This window comes from Heteronotia binoei, chromosome 1, assembly GCF_032191835.1.
Source record: "Heteronotia binoei isolate CCM8104 ecotype False Entrance Well chromosome 1, APGP_CSIRO_Hbin_v1, whole genome shotgun sequence".
Taxonomy (NCBI): Eukaryota; Metazoa; Chordata; class Lepidosauria; order Squamata; family Gekkonidae; genus Heteronotia; species Heteronotia binoei.
In genome coordinates, this window is record NC_083223.1 from 177573254 (window position 1) to 177594291 (window position 21038).

The following is a 21038-nucleotide window of genomic DNA, read 5'->3' on the forward strand; positions in this document are numbered from 1 at the left end:
TACCACCCCCCGGGTCCCTTTTCTGCGTCTCCTTGCAGTTCCGCGGACTCCCCGGCACAATGTCAAAAGAGGGAGAGGCGGGCAAGAAGAGGCTTTGTTCGCCATCAGGCAGGCATCGCACCTATCACGCTCTGTAGGGTTGGTTTGTGCGTGTGTCTCCGAGGGGAGGGGAAGGGAGACGGCTGAGTTTCTTTGTTGCTGTATCCCATCTTGCTGGTGTGATCGCGATGGTGGCGATGTTGGTTCGTGACGCTGCTGCAGTCAAGCCCCCTCTTTCTTTTGCAAAAGGCGCGGTAGGGGAGGAGAGGAAAGAGGGAGCCTTTTCACAGGGCAAGTTCCTCTGCTCATCGGCTTTTGCTTGAAGCATTCCTTCGCACCTTTCAGGAAAACGCACCTCATTCTTCTGGGAAGCAGGAAAAGAAGAATCCAGATCCGTATTACCATCTCTCTCCCTCTTTTCAGCGATCTGTCGATGAGCTTGTTCTGAAGATGATCGACAGCAGAGTTAATCAGGGGAGTTTCCTCGTCCCAAACACCCAGGGTTAAAGGAAGCACTGTGGTGTGTACCTGTGGGACATGGCCCATAGAAAGAGAGACAAACCCTTTGTGATAATAAAAACATCAGTTGCATTTACTAGCTTGGCTACTTTTTTTGAATCAACAAGCCATTCTAAGTTTCAGCCAATTGTGAGTGTGCGTATCAGAAAGAAAATCTAGGTTAGACTTGATAAGCTCAGTTTTTTAAAATCCGCTACTTTCCTTCCCTCTGCCATTTCCTTCTCCCTTGCTCCTCATTTTTTTTTTCTTCCTTTCACTGTGGTTATCCTCCACCTCCTTCCAGTGGTCCCTTCAGAGTGCTTCTCCTGCTATGATTATAAATAAAAAGTTCGCTGAAATGCAAAGGAAGGCACATTGGGAAGCACCAGGGTGAGGGGAGTGAATTCTCTGGTGTTACAGTTTATTACTACTGTATTGTGCATTTTTTTCAAGCTCCATTCATGTTAATGGCAATGACGTTGGCTTGCTCTGAATGTTGGTCTGCTATTATGGGTGTGACCGGATCCTCTGTGTGTGTCACTGTCTAATGAGAACCATTGGAGGTGTCTTAGTTGCTGTTGATGCTGCAGACTTTGGAATGCGGATTATTTTTTTTGTTAGGTAGCATAAAGCTTGCCTTGTAGCTGCAGTTGTATCTGACGCTTGCATCAGAAGGTTCAGTTTTTTGGGGATGTTAAAAATACTTCAAGACTGGTAATCTAGTAACCAATAAATATTGGGAAAGGAGGCCTAGAGCAATCTTATTCTAGCAGCATCCTAATTAAATCTACTTTTGATGGTGGATGGTAATCTGCTCTGAGCCTTTGCAAGACAAAGGTGGACTATAAATGAAGAAGCTACATAATTTCTAAATCAGTAATGAACTGTTAGGAATATGTTACAGCCTTATAGATATTTTTGAAAATACAAAAATATGCACAAAATGGAAAACTGACCATAGATAGATTCATGTTTGTTAATTACTGGGCTGTTTGTCATTTGTATAATGCTTTTAATTTACAGACTGCTTTACAGTGTGATTATGTTTATCTTTGCAACAATCTGGAAGGGATGTCACTGTTATACATGTGTTATACCTGGGGAGCTAAGCCTTAAGAGTTCCTGGCTTGCCCAAGGTCACAGAGTATGTCCAGGGTGGCAGGACTTGAACAAATGGTCTCCCAGATCTGATCAGTTATGATAGTGATTGGTATGTCTGAAGGTTTGTCCAGATGGCAGTGTCTCCAGTGATTGATTCAGCACTGTACTGTTTTATGTGAGGGCTGAAGGAAAGAAGTTAGAATAAACTTCAGGATTTCATGCAGTGGGCAGTGGTTTCTGAATCTGGCTAGTTGATTGATCTACAAGCAGTGATTTGGTGGTGAATGCCTTTGTGGTACATGGTTCTCTGTTTATTAAAAATTGAGTAAAAGAGGTGCATCTGTCACTTTTTAAAATAGTTTTAGACATACTTGTTGATTGGCAGTAAATACCAAGGAAAGGAAGGTTGGACTGTTTTATTGAGTGTAGGCACTGCAGAAGTAATTAGCCCAGTTCTGATTCAAAGGGTGTTTTGTAGCCTAGCAATCTTGGGTGAAGAAATATCAGTTGAGTTAAACAAGTCTTGAACTAACATGCTTTCATATGATTGACATGGCAGACACATATGCTTTCTTAATGCCATTTTATTTCTAGTGTTAAATGAGAAGTGCTTGTTTCTGGGAAGATTTGAATGTCAGGTTACTGAAAACAATTTGTCAGCATTTTCCTTTATTGCCTAAAAGAGAAACTAGGATAGATATGGCACAGAATTTCCAAAAGAATTTCAAAGTTACAGGCACAAATACTTGAACTGATAATTTATCATAAAAATGCAAAAATAAAATTTACAAATTTTACAAATTTAAAAATGACTTTAAACTGAATTTATAATCAGCTAATAAGAAATGTTTCTATCTGTCTGACATGCTGCTGTAAACAACTCTACTGGAATAACTTGTGCCTAATCCTTGAAACAGCTAAGGGAAATGCAATTATTTTCTTTATTACTAAAGTCTAAACAAATAGGCATAGGCTAAAAGATGAAACCATTCAGAACAAGGTATTGTGATTCTAGTTAAGTAGTGGTGCCATTCTAAGATCACTTTCCTGGGAGTAATAGACTTGAATAGGCTTGGGTAGGATAGACTCAGGAATAGTCTTGAGTGGGATTCAGAGTAGACCTCTTTAGGGTTGCTCTCTAAGATAGAGAGCCAGTTTGGTGTAGTGGTTAAGTGCGCGAACTCTTATCTGGGAGAACCAGGTTTGATTCCCCACTCCTCCACTTGCACCTGCTGCAATGGCCTTGGGTCAGTCATAGCGCTCACAGAGCTTGTCCTTGAAAGGGCAGCTTCTGAGAGAGCCTCTCAGCCCCACCCACCTAACAGGATGTTTGTTGTGGGGGAGGAAGATAAAGGAGATTGTGAGCCACTCTGAGTGGAGGGTGGAATATAAATCCAATGTCGTCGTCGTCTTCTAGGGAAAAGGATCTGCAAATGAAATCACGCATAATATGATACTATAGACATTTATGGGTTAATTGCATTTTGGACACTTTGATGGCTCAAAGACATACTTTAAGGCTGAAGAAGGTGCAAAAAAGGAACAGCAGATCAAGGGGTTTCTTACCATGAAGAGGCCTTAGAGAATTTAGAGAAAAGGCAGCTAAGTAAAGTTAAAGGTGCCTAAAATAATGAGAAGTATGGGGGGAAAGTAAAAACTAAAACTTGGGATTTTGTGATGAAATTGATTGACAGTAGTTTTGGGCATGACAATAGATGGTTTTCTTCCCTCTTGATGTATGAAAATCATTATCTCGAGGAACTGATGACTTCTAGGTTTATTAGTTTATTTAAAAGGGTTAGATAAATAGATGGCTATATCTGTAAATAGTTGTTTAGCCATGAGAGCTAAATGTAGCCCTGTGTTCAGAGCCCTTACCTCTGAAGACCAGATGCTGAGAGGAAGCAAGTGGGGGTAGGGGAGTTACCTCCATCTTGCTTTGCCTTTGAGCTTTCGCATTGGGGGGGGGGTGTCAGTGGACTGATTTATCTGATCCAGCATAGGCAGTTCTCATGCTGTTTTGTGTCTTTGCCTTCACATTTAATTTCTTATGACTAGCTAGGCCCAGGCCTTAGTGCTTGTACACATTATATCTATAGTGGAGATGATTATTATAAGAGAAACTGCCTTTGTGTAAGTGATCAGGTTCATTATTCAAACACCTTTCAGTCCTGATGAGGTGGTTATATTTTTATCCAGTCTTTTGGCTTGTTGGAAACCTTCAAGGGAGCTGGCAACTATAAAATAATGCACCACCATACAGCAAATATTAACATAATGTAAAACAACAGCAGCAAAACTAAAACGAGCAGAAATGTTAGTAGAAAAGACATGAAGTGACACACCCCCGCATCTTGCAAATGCAGAACAGGAATATCTTAACTGTTTCTATGCCTGTTCAATTGTCATGTGTATAAAAGTTATTGGGTACTTTTTGATATGCACTGGCCTAAACTGAAGCCTAATGTATGAGTAAGCTTTTGGTGTTTTGTGCTACTGTTGATAGCCTGTTAGCGGCCCCGTGGCGCAGAGTGGTAAAGCAGCAGTACTGCAGTACTGAGATCTGAACTCTCTGCTCAGGACCTGAGTTCTATCCCAACGAAAGCTGGTTCAGGTAGCTGGCCCAAGGTTGACTCAGCCTTCCATCCTTCCAAGGTCGGTAAAATGAGTACCCAGCTTGCTGGGGGGAAAGTGTAAAAGACTGGGGAAGGCAATGGCAAACCACCCCTGTGAAAATGTTGTGAAAGCAACGTCACCCCAGAGTCGGAAACGACTGGTGCTTGCACAGGGGACCTTTTCTTTCCTGATAGCCTGTTACGTGCTCCACAGATGCCTAAGTGGTGGAATAAATAATGCCTTTGAGATGCTACTGCAAACAGCCTTACTTTGAGTTGGACTAAATGGGCATTTAAAGCCTTTTGCCTTTTCCTAATGCAGAGTTCTACAGACATAGTAACTCCAGGAGGACTTCATACAAACCAGGCACTGCAAAGCATTTAAAAGCATTACTGCTAATAATGGCAATTGGAAAGCTTTCTTGCCCACGAAAAACCTTTTCTGTCTGCACTGTGTAAATCCATTTGCTGTTGGAGGGGAGGGGCTCTTTTCTGTAGGCATCAAATATACACTAGTTAGAAATCATTCAAGTAGAAGTTATTTAAGAAGTCATTTCAAATAAGGCTATAATGTGACTTGCTTGCTTTCCTGTTGTCTCCTGAGTTGGACTAAAAAAATTCTTGTTAATCAGGATCTTGTTTGCAGTTTTATTAATTTGGAGGAACAGGTTTTTGTTGGCATTTTAAGTTACAAAAAAATACCTAATTAAAATTTGTACAGATGTTTATGAGAATCTTTGTGCTTGAATTAAAAGTTAAACAGGATCTTTATGCAATTTTACTTTGAAAACAGTCAGTTTCCTGAGACCGTCACAGCAATCTATAAACCATGTAGAAAACTTAACTCCAGGCTGCATATATTAAGAATCATTGTCCAGAATTACCATTCTGGGCATTCTGGGTCATCTCATCGATGAAATCTTTGCTTTTCCTCCCCTTTCAATCATTTCCTTATTTCTCCTTCCCCCCCCCTCCCAAAATATCCCTATTCTTCCTTTTATATCCACTTTTATCATTGAATTTTTACTCCTGCTACATTGGGGGTGTGATTAGATGAGCAGTTTGACCTGTCATAGCCACTCCCCCTCTGGATTAAATGAGCACGATCACATGCACATATCTGGCTTCCGTGCCCCACTTGCCCTTACCTCATGCTAAAACATCTCCCACATGGATTAAATAGCCACCAATAAATTTGGGTGGCTTCCCCAGCAAAACACTCCCATAGCAGATTTCCAGCCATCTGATTGCCCTTGAACACCATGGAGCCACATAAGTGGTGTGTATTTCTGGTGTGTCCTCCCTTCCCACCCCCCCCAAGCCCCACTCTGATGTACACTTCAGCAACCAATAAAACTGTCCAAGAGTGTGTGTGCACTTGTCTACTTCTGTGCACACACAGAGGAAATTTGGGGGAAAAACACCCAACCCAGTGCAGGTCTATGGTTGCAGCATTTTAGTGATGCAGACTAGTAAATAAGGGCCCGCAGCACTATGATACTGGCTTAGGGGGCACTGACTGATCAACATCATCCACTCCAAACTTATGCGGCTTATTTGAAACCAAGATACTGCTGCAGCAACCTGACAGTCTGATCGTACCTGGGTTGCTGCAAACTTCTAGAAAATTCAAAGATGAAACATAAAATTAAAAACTTTTGTATTGGTGAGGATTGGACTCTGAATTCTGTACCTATCATTGCTTAACAATGTTGGCATTTATTTAGCATTTTAACAGAATTCTAAGTTGCTGTTACAGAGTCTTGGGGGCAAAATAAGTTTCCTAATATTTTTACTGTACTTAATTTTTGCCTATAGAAACCTATCAGTGAGTAAAGCTTAAAAAAAACCCTGTTATTACGCAAAACAGAAATGTTGCTAGCTGACTTTCACTTCATTAAATCAGTAACATTCATAGAGCTTTACTACAATAGATCATTAGAAGCTGAAATATAAATAAGCAAATCATGTTGTTTTAACCATTGAGGGAGCAATATAGCCACTAAAGATGGCATGTCACAGCAAACAGCCTAATGCAAGAAGCTGACTTGGCATGTTACACACTGGGATGCTTGCAGTGCAATCTTATGCATATTTAGTCAGATCCCAAGTACTTATGGACAGGATTGGAGCCCGTGAAATATAAACAGCATATGATGTGCATCAGGCATCCCAAAATATTACTCTCATTTAACTGTGTGCCATTTTGGATACTGTATTTTTTTAAAGATTCCATTGTGGACAAAAGTCATCTATAACCCTGATTTTAATATCAAAGGCAAAAAAGGGGGTAACAATAGTATGGCTTACACACTCATTGAAATACAATGGTAAATTATTATAGCTAAGATTCAACTTTCTCAGTGCATTCAAGGAAGATTGGACTTAACGTTTCTTAAACAGCCTTCTTCACACTCCTAAGCACCCTGACTGCTACCTTGCTATAGCAAACTTCTTTGGAAACTAGGCTTTCAAAAACAGTTTGGGAATGACAATGGATTCTCCTGTTTAAAGGAAGAAAGTTTTTTTCAAAAAACCTATTAACAATATGAGTCTGATTTAGAAGCTAGTCATGATAGACCGAGTCCCATATGTGTATCAATCCAGGTGGATAACCATGTTGGTGTGAAGCAAAAAAACAAAGTTAGAGTCTAATGGCATCTTTAAGACCAACAATTCAGGGTAAGCTTTCATGTACAGGCACACTTTGTAAGACAATAAAATGGAATACATGAAAGTCCCAGATGTGTATGCCAACACCTGTAAGCCAAAGTGCCCTCAAAATGAGGTTGGGGAATTGACAGGTGGGCACTGGCTTAAAAAGGATCTTTGAATCTATGTATACAGGATTCCACTTCCAGAAATTATTGCTTAAATTTACCAAGGACACTAACTAAGAGAAACCATCAAAACTTTATTACAGGAAAATATAGAACACACACACACATACAAGGTCATGAATTTATACAACACACATACAGTCCTAATAAAAATAGAGATTCAGAGATAACACAAGGATGTACAAACAGGGTGATAATTACCAATCGTAGTCTCCAAGGAAGGCTCCAATGGTGGAAAAATGAGGACTAGGGGGAGGGGACCCTCAACTGGCCAAGAATCGGGGATGTATCTAGACAGCGGGATTGGGCTACTGCTAGATGCACAAGTGAAAAAGGTTGGGTCAGAGGTTATAAGGCTTCCCCTGAGACCTTAGGGAATGGGAGGTACAGGGGCGGATAACAGGTGGTCAGCTGGTGCATGACCTCAGAAAAAGGGGAGGCTCTGCAGTGACCATAAGGCTGGACTTATGCAGTAGCCAATAGCCAGTTAATTGGCGGCCTCTGATTGGATGCTCATAACTAGCCAATGAGCAGACTTGGCCTTAGTTATCTGATTGGACCTCCAGGTAACAATGGGCCAAGGGGGAGGCTCCAGGATGACCATTAATGGAAAGAATGGGGGGGGGACTCCTGGAGTGAGGGTGATTGAAAGCTGTTAAACATGTCTAAAAGGTGACAATGGATAGTCAAATTGCTACCTAGGTGACAGCAGGTCTACACAAAGATACTTGGCTTTCAGGTGAAGATGTTGCTCCTCTGCTAGCACCATCCTTTGTTTTGGCTTCCATGGGACAAAGGTTTAGGCAGTCTGACAGGGTCCCCTCCTGGTGTGAGTTTGATTGCCCTATGCATAGGCGACATCTGTTGAGTATGTGAGCCTCCCGCTTTGCTGTTATGGAGTCTGGCGCTGCAGAAAGATAGTTGCTGAGGCTGTTAACCTTTCCCTAGCGATTCTGAGGTTGAGGCTGAAAGCCGCTTACTTGGACAGTTCCTGATGGCGCAACTTCTTTTTTTTTTAAGTTTAAGAATTTTATTAACAACAACAACAAAAACAAAGAGAACAAACAAACAACAAAAGAAAAAGAAGCATTATTAAGCCTATATACATCATCTAATGGAGCGAATTTACTGAAACTAATACAAATAATGTTATTCTATCCATTCAAATCCCAATTGTTTAGCCCATACATACATTGGATACCAAGTTTTCTTACACTCTTCTACGTTACCATCTTTCAACCTGTAAGTTAGCATATCCATTTCTGCTGCGTCCAGCAGTTTAAGCATGAATTCCTCTTTAGTCGGTGTTTGGGACGTTTTCCAATATTTAGCATATAAAATCCTTGCTACAGTAATAATATGGAGTAATAACTTTTTCGTTATTTTAGGTAAGGAGATTCTACATATATTTAATAAGTATAATTCTGATATGTGAGGAATTCTCAATTTTAGAATCTTTTGGCACCAGAGCGATACTTGTACCCAATATTTTTTGGCTAGATCACATTTCCACCACATATGAAATAGAGAGCCTTTCACTTTGCCACATTTCCAACACTTATCAGAAGTATTCGGAAAGGCTCTAGAGAGCTTTTCTGGAGTAAAATACCATCGGTGAGCCATTTTGTATAAGTTTTCTTTAAACTGGGAGGACCTTGTCAATTTCAGATTCTCCTTCCATATTTTCTCCCATTCACTTAATTCAATAGTATAGCCAAAATCTTGCATCCATTTAACCCAATACTCTTTAACACTTTCATCTTGCATTTTCAAATCTAACAACCAATTATAAATTTTAGAAATAAGTTTCCGATCTGTTTCCAACATAATACAGTCTAATTCATTCAATTTTTTTGAGAAGCCTATCCCCTTGTCCATCTTATACCTTGATTTAACTTGCATTTTAAGCCACCAATCCATACTGGAATTTTCATCAATATTCAATTCATGTTTGGCATCTAGTAGGCACTCATAAGTATAATTATCTCCCCAACTAAAAAGATTTGGTTGGACCGATGCTTCAACGGGGGAAAGCCATTTGGGAGTATATCTATACACTTGTTTTTTAACTTCAGACCATGTCTTAAACAACGACTTTCTTACTTCGTGTCTGAAAAAAATACTTCCTTTTGTTGGATCCTCATACCATATATATGAGTGCCACCCTTTTACCAAATCAGCTCCTTCCAGTATTAAAAGTATTTTATTTCTTAATAACAGCCAATCCTTAACCCAGGTCAAGACACATGCTTTGTGGTAGGTCTGCCAGTCTGGTAAGGCAAACCCACCCCTCTCTTTACTATCTTGTAGAACTTTCAACTTGATCCTGGGTTTTTTATTTTGCCAAATAAATCTTGCCACAATTTTATTAAGTTGCTTAAAGAAAGTTTTAGGAAGTATAATCGGTATTATTTGGAACAAGAATAGTACTCTCGGGAGCACTTTCATTTTAACTGATGCAATTCTCCCCAATAAGGAAATTTGCAAGTTGCCCCACCATTCTAAGTCTGCTTTGATCTCTTTTAGTATTTTTTCATAATTATCTCTTACCAGAGTTTTCAATTCTGTCGTTAAGTTTATACCTAAATATTTTACTTTTTTTTCATGATGAAATCCTGATTTAATTTCCAGTTCAGATATTTGTTCTTTCGTCATATTTTTGGATAAAAACTTTGTTTTTTGGTAATTAACTTTTAATCCTGCCACTTCTCCATACTGTTTTAAGCACTTCATCAGCTTTCCGATTGAACAATTAGGATCTTCCAAAGTAACTAATATATCATCAGCAAAGGCTTGCGTTTTATAAATTTCTCTCTTGATCTTAACACCCTTAATCTCTGGATCTTCTCTGATCATTTGTAATAACGGCTCCAATGCTAACACAAAGAGGGTAGGAGACAACGGCATCCTTGCCTCGTACCTTGCCCAATTTTTATTAAATCTATCAGGGATCCATTGACGTTAATTCTCGCTTTTTGACTTGTGTAAATTGACTTAATCAATTTTACAAAATTTTCTCCACAGCCAATTGATGTCAGAGTTTTAAGAATGAAGCTCCAATTAACATTGTCGAAAGTTTTTTCCGCATCTAATGTGATTGCCGCAAACTGCTTATCCAGATGTTCTTTGTAATATTCTAAAATATTCATAACCACTCTTAAATTTTGCCTCATTACTCTTCCAAGTATAAAACCTGACTGATCTTCATGTATAATATTTGGAATAATTTTTTTAAGTCTATTCGTTAATATAGTTGCGAAAATTTTATAGTCTGCATTTAACAACGAAATCGGCCTATAGTTTTTAATGTCAACTGGGTCAGTCCCTTCTTTATGTAATAATGAGATTAACGCCTCTTTCCACGACTCGGGCATCTTAGTTGTTCCATTTATTCCTTCCAATACTCTCTTGTATGGCAATAAAAGAATGGCGCAACTTCTTCCGCTACAACGGCCAAGATGGGGATCGCGCAGAGCGACTGGAAACCATCTGTTCTCCTGCTTAGTACTTCTCCAAAGACACGGAGTGCTGCTACGTTATGGCTGTTAGTACTCATAAGTCCCTTCCAGTTTGCTAGACAAAACCCAAAGTTTCTGGCAGATGTGTGCGAGTTTGATCTCCAGGCAGCCTGGCAACCAAATGGGTGACTACGACGTTCTGCAGTTAAGGGCTTTTTGCTCACACACCTTCATTAGATGAGATCCCAATTACATAGCAAGAGAGGTTCAATTGAAGGGGTTCAGTTTTGATAACAAAGTGACAGTAAAGGATATAAAATCCTTCATTTGCCTGTGTTTTTCCTATGCATAATTCTCTTCTGCACATTCCAGTGCTGATCTGGGAGAAAAGCATGTGGGAAAGAGGTCTGCAGGAATTCAAGTCTTGAGCAAGGGAAAACAGTCTGCATTCCTCACCCATGCATCTTTTTTCTGTCAAAACTGGATTTCCCCTACCCAGCTTTTTATATAACAGGGTCAGCTTCGTTTGCAAACATACAGATCTGCTGTCTTCACACCTAGTTTGATTCTGAAGTTTGCTGAAATGTAGGGCTGTGACCTCACTCAAGTGTAGTCCCTAGCTTTAGTTAGAAGAGCTATTACATCTGAGATTCTTGGGGCTCACTGGTTATTATTTGCCATCTCTTTTATCTTAAATTTTAGCATTTGATGTTCTTTATAAAAGCATCGCTAATATTAGAAGAAGACCGCAAATTTATACCCCACGCTTCTCTCTGAATCAGAGTCTCAGAGCGGTTTACAATCTCCTTTATCTTCTCCCCCCACAACAGACACTCTGTGAGGTGGGTGGGGCTGAGAGAGCTCTTCCAGAAGTTGCCCTTTCAAGGACAACTCCTACGAGAGCTATGGCTAACCCAAGACCATTCCAGCAGCTGCAAGTGGAGGAGTGGGGAATCAAACCCAGTTCTCCCAGATAAGAGTCCGCGCACTTAACCGCTACACCAAACTGGCTCTCTATAAAATATAACTTAGTAGCATCAGTCTGTGTTTGTGTATACACATATAGCTACACACACCACAGAGTATTGGGCCTTGTTTTTCCCTCCCCCCTAATACTTGTAAGCAGTGTCCCTCTAAGCTGATTTAGTGTGAGCTAGCTCACAGTATTTTTAGCCTCCGGCTCACACATTTTTGTCTTAGCTCAGAAAAATGGCCCCAGAACAAACTGATTTATGCTGTAGCTCACAACTTTAATGCCATTGGCTCACAAAGTAGAATTTTTGCTCACAAGACTTTACAGCTTAGAGGAAGTTTTGTTTGTAAACAGGCCTTTATATAACAAATGCATTCTGGGAACAATCCCCATTTTAGGATGCATTTGTCTTCTTTTTCATGCTTGTGATATAGCAAATCAGAATGTGGTACTTCCAATGCCTACTTTGAAGACCTGTGGGAAGGAGAAGCAAAGTCAGAATTGTATTTCTAAGAGGAATTGGAAATCATGATGAGAAGGGAATAGAAAAGACCTTAGGCAGTTTCTTATCTTGTATTCTTTGGAAGCAAGAAATTGTCCGTACAGATGGCTCCTGGAATCCCCTGGCAACCTATGAGAATGCAAGAAACTGGTGTGGGAGCCCTGCAGAGAGGATAGCTATGGTTGGCATAGCTGCATTACTAGTAAGTGGAATAAGTTTCAAGTTTAGATAATATTTCCCCCTTTATCTTCTTTATTATATTATTTGTCTAACCTGCACGTTCTCAAATTCTGGTGATTCAGAGATGACATTGCTTTACAAACAAAATAATAAACCCCTTTCCTGGTTATTTAAAAAAGAAACCGGGCTTCTTCTCTCAGCAGTACACATAAAGTTCAATCCACCCTGTTGCCAGTAGTATGGGATCCCGTGACAGGTGGAGTAGGAAACAGTACAGATGGATTAGGGTTGATGTAACAGGAAAGACTCACAGATGAGAGAATAGGCACACATTTCATTTCATTTATCTAATTTGTTTGCCACATCTTTTCAAAAGAGAGAAATTATGTGGTTCAGTGGAAGCCAGCTGTCTTGTTACCTAGACTCAGCTGATCTGGCCACTGTGGTCCATATTTCAGTCAATCTATCAATTTGTTTATTTGTCCAATAACCCATACAAGTCATCCATATTTCTGTAACCTTATGGTTAGATTACTGCAATGCACTCTATGTGGGACTTCCTTTAAAGACAACCTGGGAACTACAAGTGGTCCAGAATGTGGCAACCTGACTATTGGCAGGGTGTATCCACTGGAAATACCTGTTGCCCTTTTTAATCAGCTACATTGGCTGACAGTCTGTTTCCAAGTTCAATTCAAGGTGGTTATGGCCTTTGAAGCCCTTCATAAAGCAGTATCCACATATGTGCAGAACTGTGTCTCAAGCACACGTAGCAGTTATGACACCATGGGACAAACTGAGACTCTGGGAAGAAAATTGTTTTTCCGGCAACCAGTTATTGCAGCAAGAGTCTTGGGAACTGCCCTGTGATAGCAATACAATTCTGAATGAAGTTCTAACTGTTCCTTCTATATTTATTGTACACAAGCAAATTTATCCAGTAAGGCCCTAAAACCCAAAGAATGCACACTAAATATAAAATTATCACATGAAAACTAACCCTCTGAAGGTAAGGAGCCATTTTTCAAGTTAGACTGAGTTGGAAGAACTTTTTTGCAACTGCATTAACATGCTTCTCCAGCAATAATGTTGGGTCTTGTATAGCCCCCCGGCTCTTTACTTGGCAAGAGTCAGCAGAACCTCATTGAAAGTGGAGGGCATAATGTCCTTCAGGATCTCCACCTCCCTAACCTGCATTACTTCTGTCTTTCCAAAATTTGGTTTCAGTCTGTTCACTCTTAGCCATTTATTTATTGTTTATTTATTAGATTTTTTTACCCTGCCCCAGGATGGGGCTTAGGGGAGCTAATAACATAATAATACAATAACAGTAATAAAACTATAACTTCAATAAAATCCAACTTCAATAAAAACACAACACAACGCAAATTAATGCTTTTGGCATTAAAATCAACAATGTTGTGTTTTAAATAATTTTATCGGTAATATATGGTAATACATCTATATCTTACATCTTTAAAAAAACCTTCTTTTATCTACCCCATATATTATAAAAGTTATGACATGGAGTGAAATGGACAAATTAACAAGAATATTAAGACACTATGATTTAAAAGTTTTTAAGACGGAATGGAAAAAGTTTAGAAGATATGTAGAAAAAGAGTGGAAAATAAAAGGACATTGGACAATCTTTGATAATGATTAAGTTTTAAAAAGAAGAATATAAATTTTTGTTTTAATAGTTAAGGGTACCTTTAAATATTTGCATTTGAAGTAAATAACACCGGCAGGGGTCAAGTAACGGGGGGAGGGGTGGGTAGAAAGTAAAATCAACAATGTTGATAGTACAGTTCATCAAAATTACATGAGTAGAATAACACTCTTTTATGCCCTGTGGAACACAGACAGGTCCCACAGGGCATAAGTCTCCTCAGACAAAGCATTCCACCATGTCAGGGCCACTGTGGAAAAGGCCTTCATCACATTCAAATGGGTGGATCAATGGCCAGGCACCACCGAAAGCCCACATGTGGCAGAACGAAGATACCTGGGAAGTCATTATGGGAGAGACGGACACTCCAGGCAGTGATTTGGGACCTCCACTGCATCACCAGGAGATTTGGATAAGGTTACCATCTGCATGTTGATGACGGCCTGCCACAAAACTGTGAATGATTTTGGCCTAATGGCTTTACAAAACCTCTTGTTCTGTATATGCACTGAATACAGCATGAGAATTATACAACACATGTCTAAAGAAAAATCAGGTACATATTGTACATAGGAGCCCTGTTCACTAGTTACAGTGACTACATGTACAATCTGTGTATATTGTACACTTGATTGCTCTTTGTGTGTGCGCTGAATAATTCTCATGTGATATAAACCTCACATTTATCCAAGTACTGGTCCCTAGTTTCATTCATAGTGAACACAGGTTAACTCTTTCTTACAAACAGAAGTACGTGTGTTCACTTAAAGATGTGAACAAGCCTAGATTATACATGTGTTCATTCTGACTTTTGACCAAGGCTCGTGTGTAATGGTTGGAGTGGTCATTCAGGGAAAAGTATGTCTCCCTGAAGGCCTTCCTCACACAAAGGAAATCCTAGTTCCAAAAAGAAAGCTCATGGAGGACACTTTATCAAGAGATCTGGGACTGCTGTGTACAAATGTTGATTTCATGCTTTGAAGCTGGAACTGATCTGGAATGGCATGGCGATTTGAGAAGGCTCCTGGAGTGGAGTTGTAAACATTTTCACCTTGACCCCATCAATCTGTCCTACCCTCCACCCCCACCCTGTGGCAAGGCTGGCATATTTTCAAGAGGAAGTGTCACTTGAGCTGCTGTTAGCCAAATAAAAGCAGCATGCTCTGGAAAGAGGTCAGGAGTTGCACAGAGACACCATGCTAATTCGGTATGGAGATCAGGGTATGAAATGGTGATTCTTTCTGCTTTGGGGCATTAAACAAGCCTCCTCTTGCATTTTTCTTTCTTTATGTTAGGCTAGAGGCATTAATGTGATTATTTTTTGCAGTATGTTAGGTGATTTGAAATACAAAAACTATATCCTGCCTCATGACCAAATTAGAGGTTCTTATACTTAGATGACTGGGGAAGGCAATGGCAAACCACCCCGTAAAAGTCTACCAAGAAAATGTCCTGATGTGACATCACCCCGTGGGTTGGTAACAACCCAGTGCTTGCTCAGGGGACTACCTTTACCTTTATACTTCTGGTATTGCAAATCCTCAGAGGACAGCAATATTCTAATAGTATTTGCCACCTGTAGGCCATCCATTTGATCTGATAGCAGAATTTCTGATGGAAAAAAATATCTAATATGGCACAATTCATGCTGATGCTACAACAGTGTGTAGGAGGCCTCCATATATACTTCCTAAGACGAGAATATTCTCTGTAATATTCCAAGCATCCAATTGAAGAGTGTTATTATAATACAGAGAATCTAGGAAGAAATTGAGGAGCCCCGTGGCACAGAGTGGTAAGTTGCAGTACTGTAGTCCAAGCTCTGCTAATGACCTGAGTTCAATCCCAGTGGAAGCTGGTTTCAGGTAGCCAGCTCAAGGTTGACTTCCATAATTCTGAGGTTGGTAAAATGAGTACCCAGCTTGCTGGGGTAAAGAGTAGATGACTGGGGAAGTCTGTGGCAAATCACCCCTTAAACGGTCTGCCAGGAAAATGTGATGTGATGTCACCCCATGGGTCGGTAACAACCTGGTACTTGCACAAGGGACTGCCTTTACCTTTAGGAAGAAACCAGAAGAAACATTTATCTGTGATTATGCATGATTGGCTTACTTTTGAAGTTATTTCTCCTGAAAGAAAATGTATAGCTGAAAACATTGGAGAATTCTGACACCTTTGTCAAAATTTTCATATTCTTTCAAGATGAAGTTTGTGTTGCTTGTTTCTCTGCACAATAGGCGAGGCTTCCATTTCCTTTTGAATTAGATGTGTGCTTGTTCACATGGATGTGCTACACTAGATTCAGCCCAGTGTGTTCAGCATTATACAAAGTGATATTTGCAGACTGTTTCAGTACAAAGATGATTGCATGCCTGCTTGTAAGTTATCTTCCCATTTATCAGTGGTTCCATTTGGAACCCTTAAGTGTGACTTTTAGAGAAGAAATATTATTTAACTCTGTCCTCCCCAAAACAGTTCCACACAGCCTCCAATGTCTTCTTTATCAAGGGTCTCTCCAGTTGCCCATGCTGTGTGGTATACAGGAGTGAAACATTTCTGTGTGCCCATGACAAGCTCAATACATACAGCCCACTCCCATGTCTGCAGTCTATGTGTCTTGGGTAAAAAAAAAATTATTTTTGAAATAACATCAGTGGTTGATATTGTAATGGGCTCGCTGGCTGGATCCCTGACTCACATTTGAGGCCAGATTGATTTCAGAGAAAAAAAATAAATCCATTTTGAGGAATCTGGTGAATCTTTTCAAGATGAAGGCCCTGGAGAGGCCTATTACATGGCCAGCTTGTTATACAGATGTGTATGAGGCCAAAACTCCTCTTTCCCAAGAGGCTAATGCCTGGTTCTCACTAAAGTGATAAACCTGTGTCTGAACTGTTCCACTACAGACTGCAGGTGAGGGTTCTGCCATTTCTATTTTTATTTATTTTCTTTCTTTTCTTCCCAATGGGAGCCCAGAATTGCTTACAACATTCCCCTTCTCCATTTTATCCCCACAATAACTTCGTGAAGTAGGTTAAGCAGAGAGTGTTTAGCAAGGTCTCTCCTCTTCTGTGGCAGAGTAGTGATTCAGAGACCTGGGTTTCCAAATTCCTGTCCAGTGCTCTAGCCACTATACCACGCTGGATTTCTGTGTGCCAGATTCTCTTCTTATGAAGTAATGTTCTATGTAAGCTCCATCTGTAGTGGTACTTCCTAGACACAGGTTCACTTTCCATGTGAGTGATATGGTTAAAAAATACCGTGATTCTAAATTTACAACATCTTCAGGAGAACATGGAAGTATAGTTTGTATCTGCACTTAAATCCTAAAGTAGCTGTTCCAAATTTCTTTTGTTCATTTAAGTATTTTCTTCTAGTATTGTACCTGTTCATTTTTCATCTCTTCAAAAACAGTTGCATTCTGGGAAGGGTGTGTGTGTTTTAAGGCTTCTTTGAGTCTTGCAGATAAAGAAGGATTTCTGCAGGCAGAGGTCACCTATCTTAACATTACAGGAGTTTTATGAATTTTAATTAATTGACTTCATTCTGTAAGCAAAATTTGTCTAGCCTTATTATGGAATTTTGGTAGAAAATAAACTGTCAGCCCCTAAAGGATGCCTCAGATTAGAGCTAACAAAATTATTATAGTATGGGATTTTTTAAGCAACAGGGTATTTCAGCAGATTTTATTATTGCCCATGCTACAACAAATCAGGGTACTTTCATAAGTAATGGTAAAGATGCCTTCTAGTATGTAATATGTCACTTGTGGGTATTCATGCAATACAGAAATGAGAAAGGGAGTGATGCAATATATATTTCAGTGTTTTCAAATTTGATTTGCACGTGTTATAAATGCAAAAGTCAATGTAAGCAGCTTTTGGGGAAATGTTTCTGAAGGAGCCATAGCACTATGGAATTTAGACTAGTCTTGTAACCAGGGCTTTTTTTGAGCAGGAATGCAATTCCATCTGGCTTGGTATGGGGGGGGGGGGTAATATGCAAATGAGTTCCTGCTGGGCTTTATCTACAAAAAAGACCTGTGTGAAACAATGGTGATGACAGGAGTGTGGCCTAATATGCCAATGAGTTCCTACTGGACTTTTTCTCCCACTAAAAAAAGCCCTGCTCATAACTACTGCTACAGAGCATTGTCTCCAGCTAGTGTTCCACTCTCTCGCATACTAGAAACCACCTTTCTGCTTTACCCTCCAAAGAACATTGCACTTTGGAGAGAAGGACCTACTGGTGGTCCCTGGCCTGAAAAACATCCTGCTGTCCTCTGTCAGAGCCAGGCTTTTTTCAGCCCTGGCCCTCACCTGGTGGAACTCTCTGCTAAATGACCTCCATGCCCTGTGGGACCTTATGCAGTTCTGTGGGGACTGTAAGGCAGAGATGTTCCACAAAGCTTATGGCTGAGGACAGCAGTGGTTTCCAACTAGCCTGGCACTCCCATCCCTTTCCTCTCCTCCCATGGGGTAAAGTTATAATTTGGTTTATTCTCAGCACCATCTAAAATTGTTTTTGTATTTATTGTTTTTATTTGTTTTACACTGGATCTGTAAATGTCTGTTGAAATTGTTGTTCATGCCTGGAGCCCTATGCACAGGGGAGGGTGGTCTAAAAATCAAATTAATAAATAAATACCATTTGCAGGGCCAGGGCAGGCACACTTGGCAAACTAGGTCTTGACTGGTTCTTCATTCACAATGGGAAGAAGACATGAATGCAATATGGGCTGAAGCAACAAAACTCATTATTCTGGACTTGACAGATAGCAGGACCCCAAGGGCAGTTGACCGCACTGCCTTTCTGGGCTACCATGCCCCTTTCCTCACCCGTGCACTCAGCCTCACCTTCCCGCTTTCAGGCACATGTGCTACTTGTGCTGTGTGCCAGTCAACTCGTCTCTGTGTCTGTCCTTAAATTCTTCCCTGGCTTTAGACTCGCACCTGTGAGATCAGAGTGGAACCCTCACTGAGCTTAGCAGTTTCTCCAGCCCCGAAGCACACCCTCTCCAGACCAAGTAGCTCTAGACCCTAACAACCAGCCTCTTCCCAGCTGCTGCCTTTCCAGCCACACCTAGCTGCCTGTGGCCCTTAGTCAGGTTTCCACAGACTGCCCTTAAAGGCAGCCCACCATCTTCCTGCCCCTCTGTGCCCCAAAGAGTCTTAGAGTAAGTAATGAAGTCATGAGTGAGGAAAGCCTGGGTTTAGAAACTGCTGCTAAATTCTGAGTTCAGCAATTGTGGAATTGTCTGCTGCTGCATCAAAGGTGAGAGGAGGTTCCATGTGCCCTAATTGTGGTGATGCTCTGGGTATTAGTGCATTGCTAATGGACCAAAAACTGGAACTTCCGTGTAAGCAAATGGATGACTCACATAGCATACCATCCTAGAAGTGCTTGTAAATGACTACTAATGATCTTCATTTAACTCTGAATCTCTCCAGTGACCTGTCTAAGTATATGGTTGCTGAAGATGCCCCTGTGTGTGTTTACAGTATATTTAAACAGACTTGAGAAACATATCAACCAGCTCAGTTTTCATACTGGAAAGTAAAACCTTCCACGATTTCTGCAAGCAAAGCTCAAAAGTAAAAGTAGGCAGTTTCTGTCCTTCCAGGGTATTAGGTCCTCTTTCTTAGTGGTAGCCTATTTAACCATAGAGGATTTTTGAAAAGAGCTGCTTATGCAAGAAAACAACAGCTGTCTGCTGACCTCTATTCCAGTTGTATCATCTACGCACCAAGATGCTGAGCACTCCATATAGTTTTGGATTTCTTGATTTCTAAATTATTTGTGTGTTTAGTGTTTCTGAGCCCATCCTTGGAAAAGGGTGGACTATAAATTGCCTAAAATAAATAAAAATTTCTTGTATACAGAATGCCACTGTGAATAAATGGGCTTGCAAGCCCTGTTCTTTTGGGTTCTCAGGAAAACCCTGTGGCCATCCCAAGTGGCCTCTGGGTTGTCCTTTTCCCTCTCAGGGGAGGGTACCAAAATCAAAAGTGGATAGTAACCACTACCACCAGCAAGTCAAAGAGTGTCCCCCACTAGATGGATTTGCACATATATATTGGCATGACCACTTAGAGGCTCTACTTCCTTGGTGCTTCTCCCACTTCACTCCTACAAGATAGTGCAGGGAAGATCACACATTTTTCTATTTTGAGTTATTGCATTCCAGAGATGGCAAACTTACCTGCTCATTGTCTGTTCAAGCATTAGGCTCTGAGCAGAGAGCTTATGCTTGGTACTTCCTCTAAGCAATGTTTAATTCCCCTAAGCAATAGTTTTAATTGAAGGTTTTAATGTAATAGTATATTTTAATTGAGAAATATAATTGTTATGTAATTAGTGTATTTTATTATTGTAATGTCTGCATTTTATGCCATGTAAGCCGCCCTGAGCGTGCTTTAGCGGGGTGGGCAGGATATAAATTAAAAATTATTATTATTATTAATTAGGACAGGCTAGTATTTTTTGAAGCTGCAGAATTTAAAAGTACATAATTACCTTAGTAATCTGAGTTGAAACTTCTCTCCCATTGTTCCACGTGGGCAAGATGGAGTCCTAGGTAAAGTCTTAGACTCATAGAGTTGGAAGGGACCTCTAGGGTCATCTAGTCCAACCCCTGCACAATGCAGGAAACTCACAAACACCTCCCCCTAAATTCACAGGATCTTCATTGCTGTCAGATGGCCATCTAGCCTCTGATTAAAAACCTCCAAAGAAGGAGAGCCCACCACCTCCCGAGGAAGCCTGTTCCACTGAGGAATCGCTATAACGGTCAGGAAGTTCTCCCTAATGTTGAGCCAGAAATTCTTTTGATTTAATTTCAACCCATTGGTTCTGGTCCTACCTTCCGGCGCCACAGAAAACAATTCCACACCATCCTTTTTATGACAGCCCTTCAAGTACTTGAAGATGGTGATCATACTACCTCTCAGCCGCCTCCTCTCCAGGCTAAACATCCCTAGCTTCTCCAACCTTTCCTCATAGGACTTGGTCTCCAGACCCCTCACCATCTTCATCGCCCTCATCTGGACCCGTTCCAGCTTTTCTATATCCTTCTTAAAATGTGGTGCCCAAAACTGAACACAATACTCCAGGTGAGGTCTTACCAGAGCAGAGTAAAGCGATACCATCACATCACATGA

At 40.5% G+C, this 21038-nt stretch overlaps 1 protein-coding gene across 3 annotated transcripts in view; it reads left to right on the plus strand.

The window, feature by feature from the left end:
• Positions 1-21038, plus strand: part of TMEM63B (transmembrane protein 63B) — a 130541-nt gene that overhangs the window by 698 nt on the left and 108805 nt on the right. The gene's annotated exons all lie outside the window — the stretch shown is intronic.